The sequence below is a fragment of the Hyla sarda genome, chromosome 2 (assembly GCF_029499605.1).
Source record: "Hyla sarda isolate aHylSar1 chromosome 2, aHylSar1.hap1, whole genome shotgun sequence".
Lineage (NCBI taxonomy): Eukaryota > Metazoa > Chordata > Amphibia > Anura > Hylidae > Hyla > Hyla sarda.
The window spans coordinates 171,766,322-171,780,305 of NC_079190.1; positions in this window are offsets into that span (position 1 = coordinate 171,766,322).

Genomic DNA, 13,984 nt, shown 5'->3' on the forward strand with positions numbered 1-13,984 from the left:
TGAGCCTCTTGAACCTCTTGAGCCTCTTCCTCTTGGCCTATATCCCCTTGCTCGGGCCCCGCGTGGATTGTACTGTACGGTCTGTATTTTTTCATAGTCCGATTCCTCACATTCAGACGACGAGATATCTGTTTCCTGAGATTGTGTGTATGTATTTTGAATTATATCATACTCTTGTTTACTTTTGAAATCTTGGAGATCCCTCTTAAACTGAGAATGTTTGCGATCTTTCAAATATGCTACGAACTTTGATACATTCTCTTCAAGTAGTTTTTCTTTGTTTTCAAAGCTCGGATCCTCCTTGAATGTTTTAATTAGATCAATGGCTGTATTGAGTTTTCCTGTTATTGTTTCCAATTGTATTTTTTCCTCTTCAAGGAGAATCCTCATTAGTCTGAGAGAACTTTCTGTAGCTTCTTTCTGCCACCTTTCTTTAATATGTGTAGTTTGAACCCTTGGGGCTGGAGCTAGGGGTATTCTGAGTCCTCTTGGAACTATTTGATTTGTGAGGTAATTGTCCAGACTGTAAATTTCCCAGGTAGAGCGAGCATGATCCTTGAATAACTTTGTTACTGTTTTGAAGGCTGATTTGATAGTAGTTGCTTGTGTAGCAAAACTTAGTTCTCGCTCAGAGAACACTTCTTTTACATCATTTAACCATCGATTGTTATCTATTTTTCCAGACAATAGTTTAGCCATGCCCTTATCTTTAAGGGGATTTTTATAGAAAAAATGGATGCAGTAAATTACTAATAGTTTTATGGATTCCAATTGCAAAATTTGCATGATTATTTTCTTTTGGCTCTAAAAACCAAGTGTGAATAGTGATCAAAAGACTGTGTCGTTACTAAAAGACTGTGTCGTTACTAGAAGTGTGATCAGTGATCTAAAATATATAGCACTGGATGCAGTAAATTACTAACAGTTTTTTGGATTCAAAGTGCGGAATTTGCATGAATATTTTCTCTTGGCTCTACAAACCAAGTGTGAACAGTGATCAAAAGACTGTGGCGTTACTAGAAGTGTGAACAGTGATCTAAAGTATATGGCACTGGATGCAGTAAATTACTAACAGTTTTATGGATTCCAATTGCGAAATTTGCATGATTATTTTCGCTTGGCTCTAAAAACCAAGTGTGAATAGTGATCAAAAGACTGTGTCGTTACTAGAAGTGTGAACAGTGATCAAAAGACTGTGGCGTTAATAAAGAATATAAGAATACAATGTTGGGGCTCTCATCTGTATGAATTAATGTGGAGAGGTGAGCACCAAGAAAGATACCAACATATGGCGGTGGCAATACATTCTTAGTTTTTTCACGTGGTGTGATTTTTTCCAAAAAAGTTTTTTTCATATTTTAATGGATACAATAAATATTAACATTTTAAAGGTTCCCTATTTTTTTCATTTTTGATATATATATATATATATATATATATATATATATATATATATATATTATTTTTTTTTTTTATTCTTTGGTTTGTTTTGTTTTGTGGAAAAAGTTATTGAGTATAACCGCACACTTGACTTCTAAACAAGAATGAGCAGGGATTTACATGAATAAATGACAGGTTATCCAAAATCTTTTCTATTAAACAATACATCAAAAGCTATATTCAAACTGCTCAGTACCTCCAGCTCAATGATACACTGCCTGCCGTTTGAACTGTGTTTTCAAGGCAACAGGTTCCCTTTAGTCCCTTGATGACATATGCCATGAGTATACACAGCAGGACAGAGATGTAGGACAGAGATGTGAGGGGGGCATGGCTTGCTGAGCATGGCGGCATCTCCCTGAGCAGAGGAGAGGCGCCCCGCTAATCTACTGGCCCAAACCCAGCACAAAGCTGCATTAAGGGGGGAAGAAAGTAAAAAGAACCCTCTCCAATACAGAAATATTTAATTTATACATGACGCGGACTAGGTCCAAGAAGAAGAGCTCAACCAAGATGACAACTTTCTATTCTCCGGTTGTAGATAAGACGAAAAGACGTGGAAGTCTAGCGTCACTGCGGCAGGGAGTTAGCTCTCCAGTGCGTACGGAGACACCGTCGAGACAGGCGGGAGACCGGAGTGCCCCATCGGTGGTTGTAATGGGGGGGAAGGCCGCTGGAAAACCTGGAAGTGTTCAGCGTGCACTAGCAACCAGCAGCCACCCACTGGAGAGTCACATGATCGGAGGTCACATGACCACCACAGGCCCCGGCAGCCACGGAAGTGGTGGCGCAGCAGTACAGGGAGAGAAGGATATAATGAACACAGACGCCAGACGAATCAAGGAGAAAGGAACAGCGGGCCCTCTGCTGATAAAGCAGTGGGGAAGAGGTGAGCAGGTAACCTCTGTAAAGGACAGTAATAAGCTGTATGATAACCAGTCCTCCCTTATAGAGACTATTAACATGGCTATGCATGATGCGAACACAACTAGTATAATAAGTAATGGAGAGATGCTCGCTGAAACTGGAACAGTGTATGACATAAATGGGGCTATAAGACAAAATGGAGAAGGGCATGGGAAAATGAGCAAGGAGAAAATACAGCGAGTTGTAGTACCCACACTCACTAGCCTATCGGCTCCTGCAGCATTTGGCCCTACAGCCCGTAGACACTCCCTGGGGAGCAACATGAAGATCATTACCCCTGGCCGAGAGCAAAACTTAGAAGGGGTAGGCTGTAACAATTTAAAAAACTTTAAAACCTGCAGGTAACCCCCCCGACTATATATGACCCTGGAGCTTTAGCGACTGAGGCATCTATAAGGTCACTATTTGCTGGTTTACAAACATCCTTCACCACAGCACTACAAGGTGCTGTAGCTACCATCCAGCAAGAAATACATTCCCTGGGTGCTCGCACGACGTAGAACACATGGTGGAAAAATTGAACTCTGTGCAGAATAAAATGGTTGATATCGTACAAAATCTAGAGGAAGAAGTTGCATCTCTGAAATTGAAATTGGCAGATATGGAGGATCGTTCCAGGAGGAACAACCTCAGAGTGAGGGGAATTCCCGAATCTATTAAATCAGATGAAATGAAGGGGTTCCTCCTGGAATATTTTGGAATATTATTGTCACAATTGTCAGTATTGGATTTGACCTTAGACCTGGTACATAGACTACCAAGACCTAAATCCATATCAGCCTCTTACCCGAGGGATACTATTCTACGGGTGCACTTTTTTCATGTAAAAGAAATGATAATGTCAACAGTACGAAATCCACCAGCCCTGCCGGAAAAATTCTCTAAGCTTTCCATATACCCAGATCTATCTGTGACCACACTTGCAAGACACAGGGAATTTGCTCAAGGGACACGGTGGTTGAGAGACAATGGGATTGTGTATAAATGGGGATTCCCCATAAAGATATTAATCACATATAAAAGGAGAAAGATATGTAGCTACTTCACCACAAGCCCTACTGAATATGTGCCAAGGTTGGGGCATGAGCCTGACCCCCCAAGGGGAACAAGAAGACCTACGTCAACCTGTAGAATGGACCATGGTCTCACATAGGCATTCTAAAAAAGGGACTAAATGACTCTAGGATAAGTGTATATTGGGATAATATATAATATAAGCATACAGGAGGATAATTTGGAACCCACTAGGTGGATAGAATCCCTGATATTGGTTGATGTGTCTTTGTTTATCTCTGTGGTAGACTTCACGATTCAAATTTTTTAATATGTGATGGAGTATGGTTCTCTTCTTTCTCTCTTATTTTTTCTTTACCAGGTTAGCTTACGCATATGTATGTTGGAAATAAGCCAGCATACCCCTTATTGGGCGTGGGATACGCGCCCCGTTTTTTCACTTTGTGGTGTATATGAAGAAACTGGGGATTAAAACATATTCAGTGAAAAGAATGAATGTGGTTGCGTGTGTGTTAATCTTTCCAGTAATCGCCTCTCTTTTCATTCACTTTAGAGATGAGACAGAAGGATATCCACAGTGCTGCGGAAAAAAAAAGCCAACATAATTGATCTATGATATTAAGGTTAGTTTCGGTGAATTGTAAAGGCCTGAATTCACCCTTAAAAAGGAGTAAAATGTGGAATGAAGTAGTAAGTTTAAAATCAGATATTGTATGTTTGCAGGAAACACATTTAAGTCCTAGGGATACCTATAGGTTACAACATAAAGATTTCCCTGACATTTTTCAGGCCCCGGCACCAGGTAAAATGGAAGAGTAGCATTGTTGTTCAAAAAATCGGCAGTTGTTACTAATCACACCATAGATATAGACGCAGGGGGCAGGTTTGTGATATTCAAGGGTAATGTTAATAATCTTCCTTTGATTACTGTGGGCATTTATGCCCAATTCGAGGCAAGATAAATTTATTCGCTCTGTTTTACGTAGGACAGCTTTCTCCTCAAAAGATAGAGTGGTAATATTGGGTGATTTTAATCGGCCAGTGTGGCCATCTGTTGATTCTACATCAAAAGTAAAACAGAGCGAACCAACAGCAATATCAAAAACTATTATAAATTACTCTCTATATGATATCTGGAGGGTTCAACACCCAACAGAATCAGATTTCACATTCTTCTCCCATGCCCATAAAATCTATACACAAATTGACTACTTCCTCATAAGTAGACCATTATTGGACCTAGCTATATCCACTGAGATTAAAACCATATCATGGTCAGACCATGCCCCAGTGATGCTAACCTTACGAGGTTTTGTATCTAGGTCCAGCCAGGGCTTATGGAGAAGTAGTCTGCATGTGCTGCAAAAACAAGAGTATAAAGAGACCATATCAGAATTTATAGAATCATTTTTTGAAATTAATAAGGGATCTGTATCCTCTGCATCTGTCTTATGGTGCGCCTTTAAAGCAACAGCTAGGGGACAAATAATCAGTTAGATGGCGCACCAGAAGAGACAGGCGCAGTTAAAGAGACAGACCATTTTGGGGGAGTTGGTTCAATTACATAGACAGAATAAAAAGAACTATAGCCTAGTTAGAGCAACACAAATATCTGCCCTAACTACGGAACTCCATAATTTAGACCTTCATAAATATGAGTTGGCCCTTAGGAGGATGAAATTGGATAAATACTGGTTGGCGAATAAACCAGGAGTTTTCCTGGCAAAACAGGTAAAGAAAATAGAAGTACAAAACAAAATACCATATATCATGTTAGACAAAGTAGGAAGAGTCTCTGATCCCAAGGGCATGGCAAACGCATTCGCCAGCTATTATGAAACTCTGTATAACTTAAAGGATGACCATGAGACCACTCATCCAACTCCAGAAGTAATAAACGAGTTCCTGGCGAGTGCTTCGTTGCCATGTCTCTCTAGCATACAAGCTGCTGAATTATCCTCCCCCTTTACTAGAGAGGAAGTTAAAAATCATATCCATCTTTTTAAATCAGATAAATCTCCAGGTCCGGACAGGCTGTTATATGAATTCTATATGATCAATTTGGACAAGTTGGTTCCCTGCTTAACGGATCTGTTCAATGAAATTTTAATGACTGGGAAAATTCCAGAAGAAATGCTTGAGGCAGCTGTAAGAGCTTTACCCAAAGCAAGGAAAGATCCAACTGTACCGAGCAGCTATAGACCTATCTCCCTGCTAAATAGTGATATTAAACTGTATGAGAAATTACTGGCGGCGAGAATAGGTCTAGAGCTGCCGAAGTTAGTTAACATAGATCAGGTGGGGTTCATAAAGGGCCTACAATCCCTGGATGGGACAAGACGGATCTTAAACCTTATTGAATTTGCGACACACGGTCGGATGCCTTCTCTACTCCTAGCTTTGGATGCGGAGAAGGCATTCGACCGCATTCACTGGGGATATCTGAGAGCTGTACTGGGGAAATTTGGGTGTACCCCCAAATTAATAACTGCAATCATGGCTCTGTATGAAGGTCCAGCGGCAAGAGTATGTATAGGAGGTACAGTGTCAAGAAAGTTCTGCATAACGAATGGTACAAGACAGGGGTGCCCCCAATCCCCGTTGCTCTTTTCTCTAGCAATAGAGCCATTAGCTCAACAGGTGCGGGAGTCTGCGGAGATTCAGGGCATCCCTGTAGGAACCATAGATCACCGTATCACTTTGTTTGCGGGTGACATATTGATTTCATGCACAGAACCATGTAGGTCCCTAGAGACAGTAATGACATTAGTAAAGGACTTCGGAAGTGTAAGTTATTATAAATTAAATGTGACAAAATCCATTTTACTACCTTTAAACATAGATAGAAATACTCAAAATAAATTAGAGGCGAAATATCCTTTTGTTTGGGCAAGGGACCACTTGGACTACCTCGGGATAAAACTGACCAGTTCTCTTAAAGAAACAAGGCAAATTAACATAGAAACATTAAATATACAATTAAACGCAGATAGAGCATCCTACTCTAAATTACCAATTTCGTGGATCGGTCGTATATCGGTCATTAAAATGGTCTTACTGCCCAAAATATTATATGTATTTTAGAATCTCCCAATTACAATCCCAAGATCAGTAATAAAGAGTATACAAAATATATTATCACGGTTTATTTGGAGAAATAAGAAACCCAGAACATCAAGTAAAATACTATACTTGTCGTTAAGGAAAGGTGGATTGGGAAGCCCGGATCTATTAACATATCACCGGGCATCCCTATTCGCCCAAGCACAGAGGCTGTGGCAAAACGATGCTTCGGCACATTGGGTGAATATGGAGACCCAACTAAGTGGAATGTCCTTACCTTGCCTGGCATTGTGGGAAGCAGCCTTGTTAGGGAGGACGAGGAATGTGAATAGTTCAACCTTGAGGGCAAGTGTAGATATTTGGCTAGTTGCCCTGTCGCACCAGTTAATTGATCCAATCAAACATGACAAAATACCTCTGAATTTGATCCAGCATCTTCTGCCCGAGACGGACATCTCTCAATGGATGAGTAGCGGTATCAATACCTTGGGAGACATCAGTGACGGAAATATCCTTTTACCTTTTTCAGATATAGTTGATAAATTTAAAGTTCCGTCAAAAGATTTTTTTAAATATCTGCAAATTCGTCACTGGATTCTCTCCCTTGAAGGCAGGAGGCCCGCAATGAGACGGGGGATCCTGGATATAGAGAGACAGATGAAGAAAGGGGGAATAACTAGGATGTATAAGGCCCTACAAAGCCTCAGTGAGCCAGTAAAGATGCAGTTCCATGAAAAATGGGAAAGAGATCTGGATCTCCAGATAACCAGCGAGGTGTGGACTAGGGTATATTCAATCCCATTCAGAACCTCAAGATGTGTATCACACCTAGAATCCTCCCGCAAATTGATGTACCGCTGGTATTATACACCAGATAAATTAGCAAAGTTTCATTCCAAATCATTCCCAGTATGTTGGAGATGCAAAGAGCGAAAGGATCTTTAATCCATACATGGTGGGGATGTTCGGTGGTCCATCGGTTGTGGGAGGAAACGTACATGCTCCTACACTCAGTACTGGGGGAAGAAGTGGGATTGAACTGGGAACCAGAGGTGGCACTGCTTTTTTGGGACTAGAATCTATGTCCCTCATGAATTTAAGCATAGCTTTCACCATTCTGGCAGCCACCCGGAGCTCCATAGCAAAATGCTGGAGAACAACAGAGGTACCAAACATAAAGGAAATAGTAGCTTCACTCAAACAAGTGTGCACTATGGAAAGTTTGTGGCTGGAGAGACTAGGAGACATAAAAAAAAGGGCTGAAAGAACAGAGATGTGGGCTAACTTCAAAATAAAACTAGAAAAATGGGGGGAAAATGTATGAATTAATTGTCTGAAGTAAATAAGACAGTACTGAGGACAGCAAGGGAGAACTTGAGGAGGCGATGGTGGAAGGGCGAGGATGAGGAGTAAATGTGTGGTTGTGAATGAGTTCCTTTTTTTTTCGTTGTTTGATTTGTATTGAGTATTATGTAAAATTGATAAACTAATAAACAAATTTGAAATCATAAATGTACACAGCACGATGCCTACGATTATGGGACGTGTGTCATAAATGTACATACATACATTCTACTGTGAAGCGAGCTCACGACCTGCACCCGTTTAATAGACAGTGGGTGTCAGGTATCAGCAGCCAACACTCCCTGTTAAAGGGGTTATCCAGGAATAGAAAAGCTATTTCTTTTAAGAACTGCTCCCTGTCTGTCTCCAAGTTGGGTGTGGTTCTGCAGCTCGGTTCCATTGAAGTGAATGGAGCCAAGTTGTAATACCACACACAACCTGGGGACAGATGTGGAGCCGTTTTTGATAAGAAATTTGCTCTGTTTTTCTATTCCTGGATAACCCCTTTAATGACCAACATCAGTAATAACTGATGTTGATCATTTAAACCCTAAAAGGGGTACTCCACTGGAATTATTTTTTTTTAAATAAACCTGTGCCAGAAAGTAAAACAGATTTGTAAACTACTTCTATTTAAAAATCTTAATCCTTCCAGTATTTATCATTATTGAATTTCCTTTCTGTCTGACCACAATGCTTTCTGCTGACACCTCTGTCCATTTTAGGAGCTGTCCAGAGCAGGAGAGGGTTGCTATGGGGATTTGCTCCTACTCTGGACAGTTCCTAAAATGTGCCCCTTTAAGTATTTTTATGTACAGAGTTACGTAGGGGTTCATTTTTTATCATGATAATCTGTAGGTTCTATTGTTTTAATTTTTCCTGACTTTACAGTGCAATAACATGTTATCTTTGTTCTGTAGGTGAATATAATTACAATGATACCCAATTTTTTTTGTTAAAAAAAATTTGTATGCTTAGAATTTCTCTAGTTCTGACACCTATAACTTTTTTCTTCCATGTATGGGGCTGCACGGGGGCCCATTTTTTCAGATGTTATGTGACAAAAAAAAAAAAAAACACAATTCTGGCTTCTGGTGTTTTTTTTATTTTATTTACATCATTCACTGTGGGGGATTAGTACTGTTATATTTTAATATTTTGGACATTTCTACATGCTGCAATACTAAACATGTTTATTTTTATTTAGTTTTGAAAGGGAAAATGCTAAAAGGATCTGATTAAAACTTTCAGTTTTATTTATATATGTAAAACCTTTATTGTATATTTTTTTTAACACTCTATTAGTGCCCCTTGGGGACTTTTATGAGCTATTATTACATGGTTTATACAGGGCAATTCAGGACATATGCCCTGTATTGATCCATCATATCTGGACCTCTGCAGTGGCAATCAGGACTCCCACACTTATGATGCCCAGAACGATAATTTAGATGCCACTCTAATCTTTGACTGTGGTCATCTAAAGGGTTAATAGGCAGCATTTAGCTAGAACCCATGGTTAGTGAAATCAGCTGAAGCGGCCAGGTATGAAGCGGAATATGTCCATACATCTATACTGACCCAATGGTGTAAAAAGGACCTGTCAAGTTAGTTGGGATAGCCTCTCTGAGGGCAGCATAATATAGTGATGGACATGTTCCCTGCTGTTATTAATAGTGTGTCACTTATTCCTAAATTAAAAGTAGTTTAGGTGCACTTACTGTACATGCAGAAACATGAAGCTCAAGAGAAGAGTCACTATTGCCCCTATAACTGCTTAGGGTAAAATCTGTTACTCATCAGCAGGTGGACAGGGGGCGCTACTCTGATCTTTAGCATACCCCATGGACTGCTAAAACACTGCATCTATTGCTATGATATGCCAGAACTAGTCTGCCAGGTTCCCTTTGAGTTTTTGAACCTATTTTTTTGTATGCTGTTTTTGTGTATACCATTGTATTTCTTTTACTGATTTTACTACTGTTACATACAGTAGAATTTTAAGTCACTACAGAGCTTATTATCAACTAACTTCACCCCAAACGATTTATTTTTCTTTCTTCTATTTGTTTATGACTGACTTTTGGACATTGGCCGCTAATGAACTTGTTTGGGAACTATTTACAGTGAATAGAAAAGGGAATGTGCATAGACAGCATTCTCTTCCCACTCCAGTTTCACGTGTATCATTTATCTGACACAATATAGATGATTAAAACATATGTGTTTCTGTACCATAGAAAAAGTACGTTATTAACCCCTTTTTATTTTCAAAATGTTTGTTAACATAAGTGGACGATTACTATATATATATATATATATATATATACCGTATACACTCGATTTTTCGTGTTGAAAAAGCCTCCCTCGGCTTATACTCGAGTGTCAATCCCTTCATCAGTGGTCTTCAACCTGCAGACCTCCAAATGTTGCAAAACTACAACTCTAAGCATGCCCGGACAGCCATCGACTGTCCGGGCATGCTGGGTGTTGTAGTTTTGAAACCTCTTTTGAAACCCCCCCTTTTGTTTTGTACTCACCTACCCTCGGCGGGAAGTTAGGGTGATCTGGTCCGGGCCATCTATGCTGCAGGGACCGTCCGGTGGGGATGGTTTGTCGTTGCGGGCTGTCCCTTTTCCCTGGGGGGCCTCTTCTCCGCGCTTCACGACGTTGCCTTGACGACGACGCACAGGGACGTTGCGCATGAACTACTCCGGGGCCGGGCACGAAGTGCGGAAAAGAGGACCCCCCGGTGAAAATGGACAGCCCACAACGGCTAATCCTCCCCACCGGACGGTCCCTGCAGCATAGATGGCCAGGACCAGCTCACCCTAACTTCCCGCCGAGTGGAGGTGAGTACAAAACAAAAGGGGGGGCTGGATGATGACGAAGGCCGCAGTGGTCTTCAACCTGCGGACCACAAGAGGTTTCAAAACTACAACTCCCAGCATGCCTGGACAGCCGATTGCTTATAGGTGCCTCGGCTTATATTCGGGTCAGCTTATACTCGAGTAAATACGATAGAGATATATATATATATATATATATATATATATATATATATATATATATAAATAGACTCTGAAATAGACTTGAAATATTTATAGCAATATTATTCCATAAGGTGCCAGAAAGTCCCTGGAACACTTAAATTACTTTGTAGTTACATATAAAGCAACACAGAGCGCTTTGTTGTATTCAATCTCTAATCTCTTATTACCAAAACACAAAATGTGCTTTTGTAACAGCATGCAGCAAGCTAATCTTCCCAAGGGTCTCTCCCAGGATGTTGAATCTCTAAGTAAAGGGTAGTGTCCATGAAATGAGAAAGAATGCAAATATTTACTGTGATAATGACAATGGGGTATGGCGGATTTTCAGGATGGCTTCACTGAAATTTTTAATAATATACAAATACGTACAACAGGTTTTGTTATGGATTATGTAGAAATATAGCTCCCTTATTGTGCGTTTAACCCTCCCATCAGAAGCATACACCATTCATGTTTTTTACTGGACGTTACCACACTATTCCATTTGTATACCAATGAATTCCTTCTCAAATATTTTGCTAAACATGACAACATACCTAACAGTGTAACAAAGAGTTAACATGTACAAAGAGATAAAATATATAAAGGAGTCCAGAAAACAAAACATTGTTTATAATTCAAGGAAGAAGTGCAGCCATTTAAGGAAAGCTACCATCTTAAGACATCTTAGGTTTTCTAGACTCCACCTTTGCTAATTGTTCTTTTACACTTACTCTTCTGGGAACATAATTGATTCTTTTGTGTCTGTTCTAAGATATCATGGCCACCTGATGTCACAAGGAAGAGAATCAAAGTTTAGGGCTCATGTATTTTTTCTTTTGTTTCTGACCTCAGGTATGAATAACCCATTTTGCCAGATAACAATTTAGAAATTTAGAAAAATGCAGAAGAATGTAAGTATGTGGGTCTGAAGTGAAAGTGTTTCTCCTTGTGGAGATCGGTTTAGGGAGGCTTGTAGGGCAGGTAATGGGAAGCATGTAGATATGCTTTCCTACACACTAAAGACCTCTCACACAGCCGACCAGCACTCTGTTCTGTACTGACAAAGGACAAGAACCCAGGAACAGCCTTCTGTAGATGCCAGCTTTCTCCCACTGAAAGACAGCTTATTAACATACCATTCAGTAGGGCTATCCTGAAAACAGGCTGCCCAAAGAGAAATCTACACATATTCTGCATGCCGTATATATTCGAGTATTAGTCGTTCCGAATATGAGCTGAGGCCCCTAATTTCACCCCAAAAACCTAGGAAAAGTTATTAACTCGACTATAAGCCTAGGGTGGGAAATACATCATCTCCTCATGTCATCATCCCCCCCTGTCATCATCCAGACCCCCGTCATTAACACCCCTGTCATTAACACCCCCGTCATCAACACCCCATCATCATCACCCTCGTCATCATCACCCTCGTCATCATCACCCTCGTCATCATCACCCTCGTCATCATCACCCTCGTCATCATCACCCTCGTCACCATCACCCTTCATCATCACCACCTGTCAATCTCTTCGTCATCATCCAGACCCCCCTTTTGTTTTCTACTCACCTCCCCAGTTGTTGCTTTCTCGGTGGGAAGGAAGGGTGAGCTGGTCCGGGCTGTCCATTTTCGGCCATCTATGCTGCAGGGACCGTCCGGTGGGGAGGATTAGTCGTTCCGGGCTGTCCATCTTCACTGGGAGGCCCTCTTTTCCACTCAGGGCCGGCCACGGACTAGTGTTGTTGCACTGACAATGACGCGCAGGGAAGTCCGTGCGCAGCAGACGTCCGTGGTGTCCCTGCACATGAACGTCCCTGCACGGTGGCATCAATGTCACTAGTTCGGGGCTGGCAAGGAGCGGAGAAGAGGGCCTCCCGGTGAAGATGGACAGCCCGGAATGACCAACTCTCCCCACCGGATGTTCCCTGCAGCATAGATGGCCAGAGATGGATTGCCTGGCCCATCCCCTCACAGCTAAACCAGAAACAGTTTTTGTTCACTCAAGTATAAGCCGAGGGGGGCATTTTCAGCAAGAAAAATCATGCTGAAAAACTCGGCTTATACTCGAGTATATATGGTACTTAAAATATGTTCTGTCATTCAAAGATCTTCCTCTGTATCTTCCATAGGGGGGCCAACTTGGAGCATGGGTAGAGCTTAGTGATGTCACTGCTGCTGTTTGCTAGCTGGGTCCCATTGCTAGCAAACAACAGCATTGATGTCACTAAGCCCCACCCATGCTCCAAGTTGCCCCCAGAATGGCAGATGCAGAGATAATTGCGGGAGAACCAGAGCATGGAACGAGACCAGGTAAGTATTATTGTCAACAGTGTCACCTGCACTACTTGTCTGTACTGACAGGTTAGTCCAGGTGACACTTCTGACAGATTTCCTTTAATGAGGTGTAAGAACCCCAAACAATTGTCTACAGATGAGTTTGTTACCATTTTAAGAAGCTTTCGATTCAGCTGAGGATTCCCAAGTATGGTTTTATACTTCCATAGCTATCTCCAATAGGTGCTACTAGAGAGACAGATTTCCTTCTTTTTCTGAGGAGCCTGTTTACACACCTACTTACTAGCTGGAAAATATTAAAACATGACTGAATAAAAATGTACTGTATAAATTGAGATCAGCACAACCACTGTACAATACCAATGCACTATAGCCAGTAAAAGCAAGAAGGTAACTATTGCATTGGCAAACTTTGTCTTCTAATTTTGTATTACCTGAAGTTTTTCCCCAAGAGCACTCTCTGTTGTACTTGTCCTTGAAAACTGTGCCAACAAACAATATCATCTGGGCACAGTTTAGTGAAATGCTTTATGTGCTCATAAACACAAATAACCTTATGGGCAGCATTTTCCCAGGCATAAAAACAGAAAGTACATCGAAAGCAAAAGATTCAATGCCTTCTTCTATATAAACATATTTTGCTGTAATTAAATAAAAGCAACAAGCTCAAAATTGCTTTGTTTAATCCTTCCATTATTCCATACTGATGTATTTTTGCACAATTTTTTAGAAATATTTATATTTTTTGTCTAAAATTACAGTAGTCTAATGTATAAAGATTGTTGGTGCCCTTCCGGTAAAGGCAGAAAACCCCACAATGCTCCCTGAAAAAACTTGAAACTGACAAAAGTAATAATAAAGACTATTT